This window comes from Ochotona princeps, chromosome 6 (genome assembly GCF_030435755.1).
Source record: "Ochotona princeps isolate mOchPri1 chromosome 6, mOchPri1.hap1, whole genome shotgun sequence".
NCBI lineage: Eukaryota > Metazoa > Chordata > Mammalia > Lagomorpha > Ochotonidae > Ochotona > Ochotona princeps.
The window spans coordinates 1,821,209-1,835,943 of NC_080837.1; the positions used below are offsets into that span (position 1 = coordinate 1,821,209).

A 14,735-nucleotide genomic window follows, 5' to 3' on the forward strand; every position below is an offset into this window, starting at 1 on the left:
TGTTGGTTACCAAAGGCTTTCCTGGTAGTTTGATTTCCTGTGGATTACAACTCTCGGTCATTGTGGATTCATCTATGTCCCTTCACTGTTCCAGAAGGGAAATGGCAAGAAAGAGAAGCAGGAGTGGCACGATGGGTAGGCCAAGGGATGTGACAGTGAGAGAGCTCTACTGTCCCTCCAGCCTCCTAGCTTTGGAGCAGGCACTTGGCCAGGGGATGTGACAGTGGGAGAGCCTGGCTGCAGTTTGCTCTGCTGCACCCCCCCCCCCTAGCCTCCTAGCCCGGGGGCAGGCACTTGAGGACCCTCCCCTGTGCTTCAGTTTTATTGCTTATCAGAGGAAAGAAACACGGTGGCCATGGACTGGGTTGTAAGGGTTGTGAGCTCAATGTTTGGCTTCCTGACCCACAGTGGCTGTAGTGACTAGGATGATGGTTCCTCTGAACTCCCTGAGACCCTTGAGTCTCACAGCTGCACTGCTAGATCCTCTGGCATTAGCCAGGATGAAGGCACAAGCACCATGCTTATGTTTGCCAGCCCCTGTTGCTGGCAGTGTGGCTACTGAGGGAAGCACAAGACACATCTATGCTGATGGCAGGCCCAGGCGGTGGCTGCTGCAGGTCAGCCTCCTTATCTTGGGGGGATGGGTCCTCCCTGGGGAACCCCTAGCCTTGGAGCAGGAGCACCAAAAGGAGGGGAGAGGATGGTCAAGCTGGCCTTAGAGGTGCAGGGGACGAGGCTGGCATTGCCCAAGAGGTAGTGGCTTACAGGGAAGGAAGACCCAGTAAGACTGCGCACTCAGCCCTGGGCCCCCAGTAACCTGCCTTTTAGATGCACCCTCTTTTCTCCTTCTCTGCGGAGTAGCTGCTTAAGAGCCTTTCTGTAGATCCACAAATGAAGCCTCGGTCCTGCCAGGTGCTCAGTCGGCAGTGGTTGGCTTGCATTTGTCTGCACACAAAAGCCTGAGCCTATTAAGGCTGGCGGAGGGCTGTTTCCTATGGCTGAGTGGCCTTGCACTCCTAGCATTAGGTGCTGTTCTTTGCAAACACGCTGTGGTCACCTTTGTGGAGGCCATGGCAGTGATCAAGGTCAGGCTGGCAGTTCTCACAGCTGTCACTGCTATTAACTGACTGCAAGGAGTCATTTGTATATGCGAGAAAGACAAGAGATCCGTGGTCCCTATGGCAGCTGCCTTAACTGCCAGCCTTCCATCGAAAAAAAACCTCTTAGGCAGAAAGGAACAAAAAATGCTCAGAAACCATTCATTCATTTGCATTCTCTGCCTGATGGATTGTAGAACAGAGCACATCTCCCCCATCTCTCTCTACAGGAAAATGTGGCCAAGTGCTCTTGTTCGTCACAACTAAAACCATGTGGTATAAAGCCTGCCAGTTATCAAACACGGTCTCCTCCCAGCAGGCCTCAGAGTAGGTGTGCCCTTTGGAGGTGACAAAGACTGTATCGAGTGTTCAACATGCAGCTGTCTGCACACGTGCATTTTCACAAATGATTTCACCTGTTTCTTGAAGGTACCTGCTGTTAAGCCTGTTTTAGAGATGAGGAAGCTGAGGCATATTAAATGGTTTGCCCAAGACCATCAAACTGGCAGATGCCGAGAGTAGATCCCCCACCACATTCCGGCTCTAGAACTTTCTGTCCTCCTGGTACAATGCGATGCCTGCGGGCAGAGATAGGCAGGCAGACAGGTCAGGTTTTGTGGAGGTAGAATGGGAAGTAGATCAACCAACCCACCCCCACGGACTCCATTTCACTTGTTTCCTCTGTGCCGATTGAAAGCTCCTGCCGCTTCTGCTGTGTTGCCGCTTCTGCTGTGTTGCCGCTTCTGCTGTGTTGCGCCTCTCTGGGCCATGTCGTTGGGGACCAGCCCTACTCTGGCAGCTATCACCTTCAGCTCTGGCACCGGTTAGAATCCAGGAATCACCGGAGTCTGGGACTGGACCTGCATGTAGCTGTTCTTGTCCTCACAGCTGCTTTCTAGGTGTCAGCTTTACTTCAAAGACAAGCTGGTGTGTTCCTCGTGTGGTACATTTTCTGCATTTCCTGAAGGCTGAGCAAAAAAGAGAATGGATGATATGATCCTTGATGGAAAGCTTTTAAAATAAGATCCCTAGACTCTGGCTGGAAAGCTTAGGCTACTGAAGGACTCAGGTGGGAAGATGTAGAAATTGGATGAACCCACTGATTGAACAGAATTTACAAAAAGCTATGTTATTAGAGGTGGCTCTTTGGTGTAGTGGTGAAAGCGCCGTGTGGGACACCTGCATCCATTTGGGAGCACTAAATTGAAGTCCCAGCTCTGCTCCCAGTTCCAGCCTACAGCTCATGCACATCCTGGGAGGTCACAGGTGATGGCTCAAGCATGTGGGGTTTTGCCACCCATATGGGAGATGCTGATGGAGTTCCTGGCTTCTGAGGCCAGTGTCATGCAGCCCCAACTGCTGTGTCCATGTGCTCTCCCTCTCTTCCGTTTAATTAAAATGGTCACAACTTTTTTAAAATGAAAAAAAAAAACCGGAAGAAAACTACTTAGAAAGTAATCCCAGGAGAATGCCCACCATAGATGGAGTAAATCAAGGCAACTGCTGTTTCTGTGTCTGATCAGCTCTTTTTAACCTTGGCTGTCTGACTTTCCATTGAAAATCACAGCTACAGACTGATACCGTTTTGACAACAAGTTGTTAAAACATTTGGCTTTCAGAAACACTATGTACAAGAGAAAATGTGAAACCCCCAGTTAGGAGACAGAGGAGTGGGGAGGAGAGGGTGGGGCCAAGACCACACCCTTGCTTTGGGGGTGAAGCACCTCAGAGGTGAGGGAGAAGGGAACAGACACATCTCAGGACAAAAGAAACATGAGGTCCTTAGCATATTCAAGGGAGGAACTGCACATCACTAGAAAGAGTGGCAGTTATGGCGAAAGGGTAAAAGACAATGATGGTGTGAAAGCTATTGTTCCTTCAGGGCTGGGGCTTGGGGACAGGGGCTGCATGCACTGGAAACAATGGGAGATACAGCCTGGCAGGTCTGGGGTAGGGGAGGTGGCAAGTCTGTGGCTTCATGGATATGTCTAATGCCAGGGGATGTATGCCCTGGAGAGGTACGAGGTACCCTCATCAGTTCTAGAAACTGACTTTTGTAGTAAGGCCTGGTAGCCAAGTGTAATTCAGGAGTGAGACTCAATGTACATGCTAGGTTCTAGTGCCCCATTGCAGTAAAGAATCTAAATGCATTAAGCCATAAAATTCCACGTCACAAAGCTCCAGGCTTTGGTTTTATCAATCTTCAAGTGGAACGAGGGGCTCTCTTAGCTCAGTACGGAGAGCAAGCACTGGCTGGGAAAGTAGCACCGATGTCCAGCTGTGTGAGTTGCTTGCTCAGAGGCCTTTGCTAGGGCATTCTGCAGAAATCTGAGGAGCAAACAGCACATGAGACCTCTCTCCTTCCCACCTTGCTGCTTCTCAGGTTATTTTACCTATGATTTTTATTTTATGGCATTGTGCAGTCCTGATTCACTAGCCCTGTATTCCTGGAAATGTTAATCTCCCAGTTCCCATAGGATAATCTAAAAGAGTATAGATGACCTGTGGAGTAAACGCTAGGAAAATGAGTCACTTGGGCAAATTCAGGTCAGTTTGTTATTATTTAGAGTAAATCTTCCTTTAACTTCAGAAGGATTACAGCGTCTCACAATGTGCATTGCTGATTCCCACTCCACCCCCAGAAGCAGGTCATGATAGTGAACTATTCTGTAGCACCAGGATTTACTGATGTTGGTGGCATATTTGAACATCAATGCATGATGTCACAGGGCAGGCTGCTGGGTTGCTTGTGGCAACAGGGCCATGGTTCTGCAGGGCTTGTCTCAGACTCTCCCTTTCTGGGCTGCTGATGGTGATGTAAGCTGAAGCCACTGAGCCAGTGATTTCTGAGAACCAAACACATGAAAGATGGTGACACATAGATGATAACCCAGGTCACACTAACTGCTGCGTAGAAACTGCAAGCCAGGGCCAGCATTGTGCCACCTGCAAACCCAGCATCCAATAGATGTACTGCTTCAAGTCTCAGTTATTACACTTCTATTTTATTTAAAGATTTATTTATTTTTATTGCAAAGCCAGATACACAGAGAGGAGGAGAGACAGAGAGGAAGAACTTCTGTCTGCTGATTCACTCCCCAAGTGGCCACAATGGCCAGAGCTGAGCCAATTCAAAGCCAGGAGCAAGGAGCCTCTTCCAGGTCTCTCATGCAGGTGCAGGGTCTCAAGGCTTTGGGCCGTCTTCACCTGCTTTCCCAGTTCACAAGCAGGGAGCTAGATGGGAAGCAGGGCCGTCAGGATTATAACCGATGTCCAATGGGATCCCGGTGAATGCATAGCGAGGACTTTAGCCGCTAGGTTACCGTGCCAGGCTCAGTCACTCCACTTCCGATCCAGCTCCCTGTTAATGGCCTGGGAAAAGCAGTCAAAGCTGATGCACGTATTCAAGTGCTTTGGCCCCTGCCATGCATGTGGGAGATCCAGAAGAAGTTCCTGGCTTTGCCCTGGCTCAACCCTGGCCTTTGTGGCCATCTGAGCAGTGAATTGTGAGTGAAAGATCGAGTTCTGTCTCTGCCTCTCTGTAATTCTGCCATTTAAATAAAAAATAAATCTAAAAGAAGGAGGAGAGGGAGGAAGAGGGTGGAGAAGAGAGAGAGTGAGAACACTACAAACCTTCTCCAAACTTAAGGGTATTCCAGTGTTTAATCCTGTAAAGAAGCCCCCTGTGAACGCCATCATGACCACTGCCCGGCCACCCCCCCCCGGTAGCCCCTGTGTCACCTGCCCAGCCACTCAACCCTGGACCTTTTTCTCACGGTGGTTGACCCATGGGCCCGACACTAAGTCCTACAGGGGAGGAGCCACAGTACGCTCCTCTTTCAATGTCAAACAAAAAGGACATGCCAGAGAGGAAGTGAGTCATCTCAGCGTCTGGAGGTCCTGTGCAACCATGCAGACACTCACCCTGGGAGGTTTAGTGGGTAGGGGGCTCCTGAACAACCGGAGCCTTTCAGGGACAAAATGGCCTTCTCAGTGTCAGGAAAACCCCGGTGAGAGAGGAAACAAAAGTGACAAGGATCTTTTAAGGACAGGTGGCTTAGGAAGTCAGGGCCCCCAGGCAACCTGGGCAGACAGTGAAAGTGGACACTGGAGCCCGGGCTCCAGGATGTGAATGCCTGGGTTTACATCTCCTGCTCAGCGGCCTGCTCACTTTGGATACTTGGCTCCATTCTGTGATGTGAGAACCAAAGGCCACACCTCTGATGATGAATGGAGAGCAGAGGTTGACTTCTGGAGACTTCTGGAGACTTCTGGAGACTACCAAGTCCAGAGTCCAGGGACCTCTGCTGAGGAGGGTCTTCCTGCTGGTATGTGACATGGAGTTGGTGGGCTATGAATTTCCGCATGCAGATGGAAGCCTTACCCTGAGACGCTCCTCACCAGGCCCCTTCTGCCAGTGCTGTCACCTGGAGGGTCAGGGTTCCAACATGTATTTAACCCACATTCATACCACCTCACTCCCTGTATCAGTTGTCTGATTTCTACAGGGAAAACTATTCTCTCACGTAACAGTTGGGGTGTTGGAAAGACTCAGTATGTTTATTTTTATATCTTAAGACATTTTTAAAGATTATTTATTTGAAAGGCAGAATTACAGAGAAAGAGAGAAGATAAATAGACTCTTTCGTTTGCTGGATAACTCTCCAAATGGTTGTAATGGCTGGATCTGGGCAAGTCTAAAGTCAGGAACCACAAGATTCTTCCTTTACCCCAAGTGTTGGAGGGGGTCCAAGGACTTGGTCATCTTCCACAGTTTTCCAAGGCACATAAGCAGGGAACTGGATTACAAGTGGAGCAGCTGAGACTCAAACCAGTTCTGCAGTCAGAGGCTTTACCCACTATGCCACAGAGCTGGCCCCAATTATAAGGCATTTTCAGTAATGTTACACATACACGAAGTACACAATCCTAAATCCTCACCCCTATTTAGCAGGAACACTCTTTTTTCCCCAAAGGAACTGACATGAATAATCTCTATTCAGAAAGTGATTTTTTAAAAACCTGATTTTTTGTTAGTACGGTTGCCTTAGTTAAAGTATTAATACCCAACTATTTTATTATATAGCCAATTAGTGAGGCTATTTTGTTGAATAGAAAATTTAAAATAGGGAATATGGAAAGTGGTCCAAAGGCCTCTACATCGAATATATATTTGAATTTCATTTTGTTACACAACTCAAAATGAACACAGAAAAAAAAACTGTAAGTTGTAGACAAGAAACCTCCTTGACTGAATAAAAGTAGAAGCCATTTCTGCTGAGGGCTGTGAAGCATGGAACGTGGTGTCCAGTGTGGTGGACTTGGGCACCTAATGTTGTCCAGAACAATTGGCCTTGTATTTTGAAAATGCCTTGCAAACATAAAAAGTTAAAATTTCAGTATGAATTAAATATAAAATCATGGCAGTAGATCCTAGACCCACCTGTTTTATGGGTCCCAGTGACCTGTGCAGGTCTCAGTAGGGAACATGAGCACCCAGTTGACAATAAGGTCTGAATGACCTAGGGTGACCTAGAATGAACTTGACTTTTATTTTTTCTGCTTCTGAAAGATACGAGAATTCTAACAGTCACTTGCCAGTAAGTCTGGTTTTAAGTGATAAACTTCCACTTCATTCTTGTCTATATCTTACTTGTTGCTCCTATAATAAAGAATGTACAAAATTAATATCCCTGTCCATCAACAGCAAGGAAAGTCCATGGCAACATGAAAAACTTCCAGATTTTCAAGGAAGTCTGAAACGGATGTGAAGTAGGCCCTTCCAGTGTTCCAGTAGACACTCCCAGTCAGCTTCTCCCAGAGCCTGACTCATTGCTCAGCTTGGGGCAATGCGTGGGACCCCCTAGGTCCCTTAGCCTCTCTAAGTCAGTGTTTCTAGCAGCCCCTCCTGTTAAGTGTTGATATTTATAGCTTTTCTTGTTCAGCTCGCAAGGTTGCTTGTTATCCTAGAATTATCTAAAAGCATGAGTTGAATCCGTTTAAATCGTGCACTGGATGTCAGACAGAGGTGACCTTAGGTCTACAGAAACAGAAAAGGTGGTCTGGGGGTGCACCTGTAGGTGCTCAGGAGGCCATGATTGCGTTGGAGAACATTCTGGAAACCAGAGGCAGTTGGAGCCAACATGCAACACAGATGCTGGTTGTGAGTTTGCCCCAAGAGAAAGACCTTGGTCACACTCGGTGCTGGGGCTTCAGGCAAATAAGAGAGAGAGCAAAGCTTTGTTGTGAGCCTAAATGGGAAGAGGAAATAGTTGAGATGGAAGCAAGGCAGTTACCTGCTCGCCTGCACCACCTAGCCCTGGCTATGCGGCACCGGGCAGATGTGTGTCACATTACACCCACCCTCCACCACCACCTTTCCTGTGTCCTTCTCTCTGCCAGCCTCTTTGGCTTCCTGCTGAGAAGAGGCTCACCGCAAACATAAGCCCCTTTGTCATTCTGCCTCCTATCCAGTGAATGTAGAATAGATCATTAATGATCAGTGTCACTAGCTAATAGGTGCTGTTAAGTTAGCAAAAACATTTTCTTAAGGTTTATTTATTTGAAAGGCAGGGTTACAGAGAGAGAGAGAGAGGAACAGAGATGTTCATCTTCTGGTTCACTCTCCAGATGGCCTCAACAGACAGGGCTGGACAAGGCTTCTGTCAGCATCCTGGGACACCTGGGACTCCTATGTGGGTGGTAAAAACACCCAAGCACTTGGGCTGTCCTCTGCTGCTTTCCCAGGTACGTTAGCAGGGAATTGGATAAGAACTGGAGCAGCTAGGACTCCAGCTGGTACTGCTTTGAGATGCCTGTATCAAAGGTAGCGTTTTAACCTGCTATGCCACACGTGCGCCTCTTAACAAAATATTTGTGCTGTCAAATCCTAGGGTGTGAGATCATATTCACAATGTCTGTTTTCCACCAGTTATCCACACCAGAGTTGAGACATAGCTCTGGAGCTCCAAGGCCTGCAGCCCCACCTGGAATTGGGGTCTGAGGAACAGGTCTAGGGGGCAGTAATCCATTGTGCTAGTGACAGCTGACACCAGGAAGCCTTTGGAGCCAGAGACCAACACGATGACAGCAGCATCTCCGGAAGATAAATTTCACGGCCACATGCAGGATAGATTACCTGAAACCACAGCACTTAGCCTTTCTTATGCTCGCACATCTGGGGGCATGATTTAAAAGCTCATAAATATGACCCGGGTCTTGGAGAAGGGGCTGGTGAAAACCAGGAATTTCAGGGTCCCACAGAAAAAGGTGAAGGATCAGTGTTTATCTGACTGGTTTATGGGCCAAGAAGATTTATGGGTCAAGTGTGCATGGTGAGGTCAGTGCTTTGGAAGCCACGTGCGGGCATCACCTCTGCTGTTGGCCTCTCTTTGGGCCAAATGTTGCGAGGGAAGGGAAGTTTTTGCCGGCAAGAGTACTCATCTGGCTGCCACCTGAGTCATGGTGATGGAGCTCATGGAGTCTGACAGATAACCCCGTTCCCAGCCGTCCTTCAGAGCAAGCGTGGAGGAGCTGGTGAGTGCAAACAGCCCAGCCAGATTCCTTCTATCTGAGAATGGCTGTTACACAGTGTCACTATGTCTTAGTGAAATAAATATTCATACCAAATGCATATATGAATGCAAGATATAATCAGAAGGCTTTGTTCTTTGTTTCATTTCCAGTCGTTCTAGCTCCAAACATCAAACCCTTGGACTGGGTAATGACATCTCCCAAGGAGCCTCATGTTTTCCCTTGAGTCATAAATATCTCTCAGTTCGGTAAACCGGCACTTTGCATTCCCAGGGAGACAAGTGAGGAAAATAAATTCTGGCTCAGTGAATAGCCTGGGGCCCAGGAATTCGTCATGGGAGAAAGGTGACATCAGAGATGCCCTGCAGTAGGCTGCGTGAGCACCACCTGGGACTTCAGGGAGCTGGACAGAAGTGAAGCCTTAGAAGAGGGTGAACCAATGCATTTGGGCTCTGGCGTGAGAGGGGTCCCCGGAGGACAGCACTAAGGGGGCAGCAAAGCACCTCAGGAGGTACAGTTGAGAGCATGGGACACTTCCAAAAGTTTGTGGGAAGTGAATTAAAAGAATTTCTTTTGTAGCATACCAGATTAAGCCACAACCTCTAATGCCAACATCCCACATGGGCACCAGCTCCAGTCTTGCTGCTGTACTTCCACTCCATGCTAATGCGTCTGGGAAAAGAGCAGAGGCTGGCCCAAGTGCTCGGGTCCCTCCACCCATGTGGGAAACCTGGACAAAACCCCTAGCTCTTTGCTTCAGCCTGGCTTAGCCCCTGCCATTGTGGCCTTTGGCGAGTAAACCAGCAGATGGAAGAGCTCTTTCTCTGTGTCTCTGTAATTCTGCTCTTCAAATACATAAACCTTTGGGGAGAGGGATTCACTCATAGTTTTGTCAGCATAGGCATTTTTCCATGAACTTTCTGAAAATCCCAGGCTGTGTCCCTTCTCCACCCTTACAATCCAAGAGAGATTTCCACTTCCTGGGGGCTTCTGCATCCAGCAATGAAAAACTCTGGGTGTGGGAGGCAGGTGGCCCTGGCTCTGAGCTGCGATGGATTCCTTGTCTTTTCCAGGTTCCCAAGGATACACCTTGCTACCATTGGGATAGGATTCCTGTATCCCAGGGTTGAAAGTATAAACCAGGACAGCACGGCACAATCAGTGCTCTGGCCATGGCAGCTGCCATATGCTACTATCTGTACGCTCCCTGTAGTTCCACCTTCGTTTCGTCCAAGGCTGTGATGCAGCACACCCAAGCTATAGACTCCATCCTGACTCTGTGTCTAAAGTGAACATAACCCTTTTCAGTTCCTCGAGCTTTTCTATGGTTATGTTGCCAAGGGACGCGGTCCCTGCAGGAAGCAGAGGAATCCTCAGGCAGAAGAAACTGGACATCATGTCTCCAGCCCTTGTTCTGTGCCAGGCCTGCCCTGGGGGCTCCCTCTGTGTGTTTCATTTAAGCCTCATGGAGAGAAGTGACCTATACTTTAAGTGACCTTGTGTTAATACAAGTCAGGAGACTCAAGCTCAGTGAATGATGCCACCTGCAGGCAGCAGGCATACCAGCAATGGTCTTGGGTGACCCTAGAACCATGGGTTGAGAATGATGTTAAATACACAGGGACATAAGAGAAATCAAGGAAATAGATCAAGGAAATGGTGAGGGACTTCAAGGGGTCTACACCAGGAAATCTAAGGGCAGAGAGGCATGGTTTGTTCCACTTTACATACTGGGAGATGCCTTGAGTGGAGCAAGGAGCCATCTGCCCAGGAGCCCGCAAAGAAGACCCTGATCTTTTGGTTCAGAAAGTTCTGGGTTATTGCACCTGCTCTTCAGCCATCTCAATGGAAACAAGGTGACGGGGTCACTTCTGACATTCTGGAGGAAGGACAGACAGAACCTCTGGTAGCAGGGGCCGTTTCCGGGTAGTGGTGCTCATGGGTCACCAGCTACCCCATTTTAGAGTCTGGTTCTCTTGGAATAGCCACAGCCCTCTGTTGCCCACTACTGAATTCAGTTCACAACTGTTCACTCTGGCTCTGTATGAAAGCAGGAAGCTCACCCCAGTCTACAGAGGCACTCTCCAAACCCGATGTGCACAGAGGCTGCCTGAGTATGCTGCTCAGGCACAGACTGAGTTAGTCAGCCACCCTCATCCCTGGAGAATAGCCTATCTGCTGATCCATGGATAGCCATGGATAGGTCCTCTGGATAGCTAAGGGCTGGAGAAGTTGAAATCATGCTTATTATTGTTCATCTAAAGTATCAGAGCTGGCACTGTGGCACAACAGGATAAGCCACCTTCCACAGAACTGTCATCCCTTATGGGCACCAACTCACGTTCCAGCAGTTTTATTTCTCATCCTGATCCCTGCTAATGCACCTGAGAAGGCAGCAGAGAATGACCCAGATGTTTTTGGGCTCTGCCACCCTGGTAGGAGACTCAAGTAAGCTCCTGGCTCCTGGCTCCTGGCTCCTGACTCCTGGCTCTTGGCTTCCACTTGCTTTAGCTCTGGGCCATCTGGAAAGCAAACTGGCAGATGGAAATTTCTGTCTCTCTCTTTGTGTGTGTGTGTGTGTGTGTGTGTGTGTGTGTGTGTGTGTGTGTGTATAACTCTGACTTTCAAATAAATAAATTCAAAAGCCATGCTATAGACTACAGCAGTAACTGTTGACAAGTCTTTGCTGTTTGCTTTTTAAGCAAGTCACATCAGAACCAGCTTGTGAACCTTGGCTATGGGGCAAGGATGACTCTGGAAGTCTACGTCTGGTCCCAGCACTAGCTTCAAGGACTTTCTACCCATCTCCTTTTCAGCACAGCCTGTATAAGTTTTTAAAAAGAGAGAGAGAGATACTATGTTGAGTTAGTCTTGTAGTATAGACCAGGAATTGGCAAGTTTGCTCTGTTTTGTCTTCTGTAAAAGACCATATCATTATTTGAGCCTTTGAGACAGTACAGTTTGTGCCCCCTGTTACTTGGCCCTGCTGTTGCAGTTCAAAAGCAGGCATGGAAGTCAAGTGAACAGGACTGCCTGGGCCGCTAAATATTTACTGACAGAAGCAGACAGTGGGCCAAGCTTGACCTGTAGGCTGCTGCCCTCTGGTTTCAGGCTTGTTGTAACCTCCTGTGCACCCTGCCTGACACCATGTTGAGTGTGGGTGGGGTGGACTCCAACAAATTTCTGCTGTCAGCCATTACACACACCTCGTGTGCTAGGGATGTCGCAGGGCCACAGCCACTGAGGAATGCAGTTTGCACCCATGGATTGCACAGCAGCCTCCTGTGATGAGCTTTTGAAATGCTTCCCCCTCTCTGTGTTAATAACCTGCGGCAGGCTCCTGCATATAGAAACTACCAGCCTCATTTCTTATCTTTCCATTGGCCCCAGTCTCTACAAGAATGCATGGGGCCAGCAGGGTGGTGCTGGTGTGTCCCCCACAGCAATGCCAGCAGAAAACCTCCTCCTGCCATGTCATAAAAGAAGTGTTTTGGCCTGCCTGTGTGCTTCCAAAAATTATCTCACCACAGGCACAGGTGAATCAGCAGGAGCTAGTAGTGAATCAGTGTTCTCGCACACTGCTATGACATTGTGGGGACTGGAGTCCTCTGTGGACCTCCAGGAGCCACCTGGCCAGCCACAGGTCTACAGAGCGCTCACAGGGACATCTGCTTCCTATCAGGGAATCTGATCACCCAGTAATGCCCACCACACATGATGGGCAGAGGCCTCCTCCCTGTGACACAGTTCATCCAGATTGCTCACTTCCTGCTGGAAGCCTCTTTTAGGTTCATTCTGGCATGCAACTAGTCAGGGGTGGAGTGGAGAGCAGTAATTCTGAAGTGGTTTCTCCGACGATGGCTTGCCATGGGTCAGGTTTTCCTACAGCCCATTCCAAAGCCTACTGGAGAACACGTTGCAAAACCTGCTGGAGAAACACTCAGGAAATGTGTTCCTTCAGCCTTTTCTAAACTTAGCCCTATGGAGAAGAAGGGAACATTTACCACTGAGAGTGGAAACAGGAAAGGAAATGGGCAGTCGCATGATGAGGATGAGGAGGAGGATGATGATGGAATTTACTTGAATGGGGTGGGTGCAGCACCCCATATTGAAGTGCTGCTTTGAGTCCCAGCTACTGCACTTCCCACTCAGCTTCCTTCCAGTGGATCCTGGCAAGCAGCAGACAATGTCTACAGTGCTTGGACAGAGCAGACTCATAGATGGAGTTATAGGCTCCTAGCTTCAGCTTGGCCCGACCCTAGCTGACTCAGGTATTTGGGGAGTGAACCAGGAGATGGATGATCTCTCTTCCCTTCTATATCTGGCACTACAGCTTTCAAGAAGATGCAAATACATACATAAACATCTTGCAAATGGGAGGTATTCTGGAGAAAGTCAAATGTAAAAAGATAGTGATAGCAAAACCAACATCTTAGACCTGAGTTCACAACCCCATGTTGCCATCATACTAGTGGTGTAGCCTTAGGCAGGGCACATAATCTCTCTTTAATCTTGGTTTCCTGCACAAGTGTTCAACAATTTCACAGGCTGCCTTTGAGATTTAAAAATACATGTTCCAAGGCCTAGAGTTCGGTGAGAAGGCTGAAGGATATAGGTACTTGAACAAGTTTGTGGAAAACAGAACTGATAAAAAGGAGAGGGGTATTGCAGGTGCAACTCCCCACTGCCCTCATACCCCACTTCCAACTCCTCACCCCTGCTGCCTCCTCCCTGGGCAGGAGGAAGTGCAGAGGTCATGACATTGTTCCTGCCCAAGGCTCTGAATGGTTGTTATTCACCTGTTCTGTCCCTGGGGTCATCCCTCCTGTTATACAAAGTGGGTGTGAGGTAGCTGCAACCACTCAGAGGCCCCAGAAGTTGGCAGAACACCAGCATGTGCCCCCAGTTTCTTTCTAGACTTCAGGAAGGTCTACCTGTCCTGATTCTGCTCCTCAGAGCCCAGGATGGATTCAAAGGGATAAGAAGTTCCCTGTGCTGATGCCATCTGTCTCACTCCTGAAGACAAGTATAACCCCACTTGTCATTGAAGCTGCTCAGGCAGGCAAAGCCACTGCAAGTGTTCACTCTGTCCCAGGCTCCTACAGTGTAATGGGACCCACTTTGAGTGTATGGGAGAAGGCTGCGGAACAGGGTCCCACATGCAACTCTGGCCCACAGGGTCCTGCACCCACCTGCACCTGGGGTCATCTAAAGAACCCCTGTCTAGTGACCCCATTCATACTGAGCAGGGTCTGAAAATAGGCATGCTACCTGTCCCGACATTCTTCGTTCTCAAGAAAACCTTTGTGTGCTGTTTACAAGAAGGACTTGCTGGTCTTCCTGTTCTCCCCCAAGACAGAACCTGCTGCCCGCGGAGAGCCACCCATGCTCAGCTCTGCTCGGATGATGTCTAAGGTTGCCAGTGCCAGGGACAAACCCAAACTCTGCTCCTGGTAGCCCAGACCTTGCACATCCAGCCTCACTGCCTCCTTCACGTGACTCCTGCTGCCAGACCATGCTTCCTGTTGCAGTCTCTTCCTAAATGGGCCTCTGGGAGAACGAGTGCTGGGTCTCAGATGGCTGTGGGACAAGGTAGTGGTGGATGTTTATGGGACAAAAAGCTTCTGAGGAAGGCGAAAGGTAGAGCAAATGTGCCATGTGAAAGGCCTGTAGGATGTAGAAGCGTGCTCTTAGATGAGGCTCTGTTAGCATTAACAATAATCACTCATGGAGAAGCTGTGTGTGTGTAGAGGAAGCAGTTAGAGGTGCTCTGGGGAGTGGGCATACAACAGTGGAACGGGGTGCTGCCGCAGGCAATGAGTCAGACACAGAGCCAGTGAGTGCCTTTTTTCTTTGCCCGTGGGGTTTGACCTGTGGGACCGTTCTGGGCAGATGCCCCAGGTTATTCAACCAAACCAAAAGTGTACTTGGAGTCGTTTACCAATGACTGTGCCTCTAGCATGGATAATTGCTCAAAGTCAGCTTGGGACTCAAGATGTGAGTTCTAGATATAGCTCTGTTATCAAATGTCTTTCTGTAGCCTTGCAGTCCAAACCAGGGGAGCCACTCTGTCATCTTGATAGTTCATTCATCTTGTCCCAGTGG

At 48.8% G+C, this 14,735-nt stretch overlaps 1 protein-coding gene across 1 annotated transcript in view; it reads left to right on the plus strand.

The window, feature by feature from the left end:
• THSD4 (thrombospondin type 1 domain containing 4) overlaps positions 1 to 14,735 on the plus strand; it is a 369,969-nt gene that overhangs the window by 291,929 nt on the left and 63,305 nt on the right. The gene's annotated exons all lie outside the window — the stretch shown is intronic.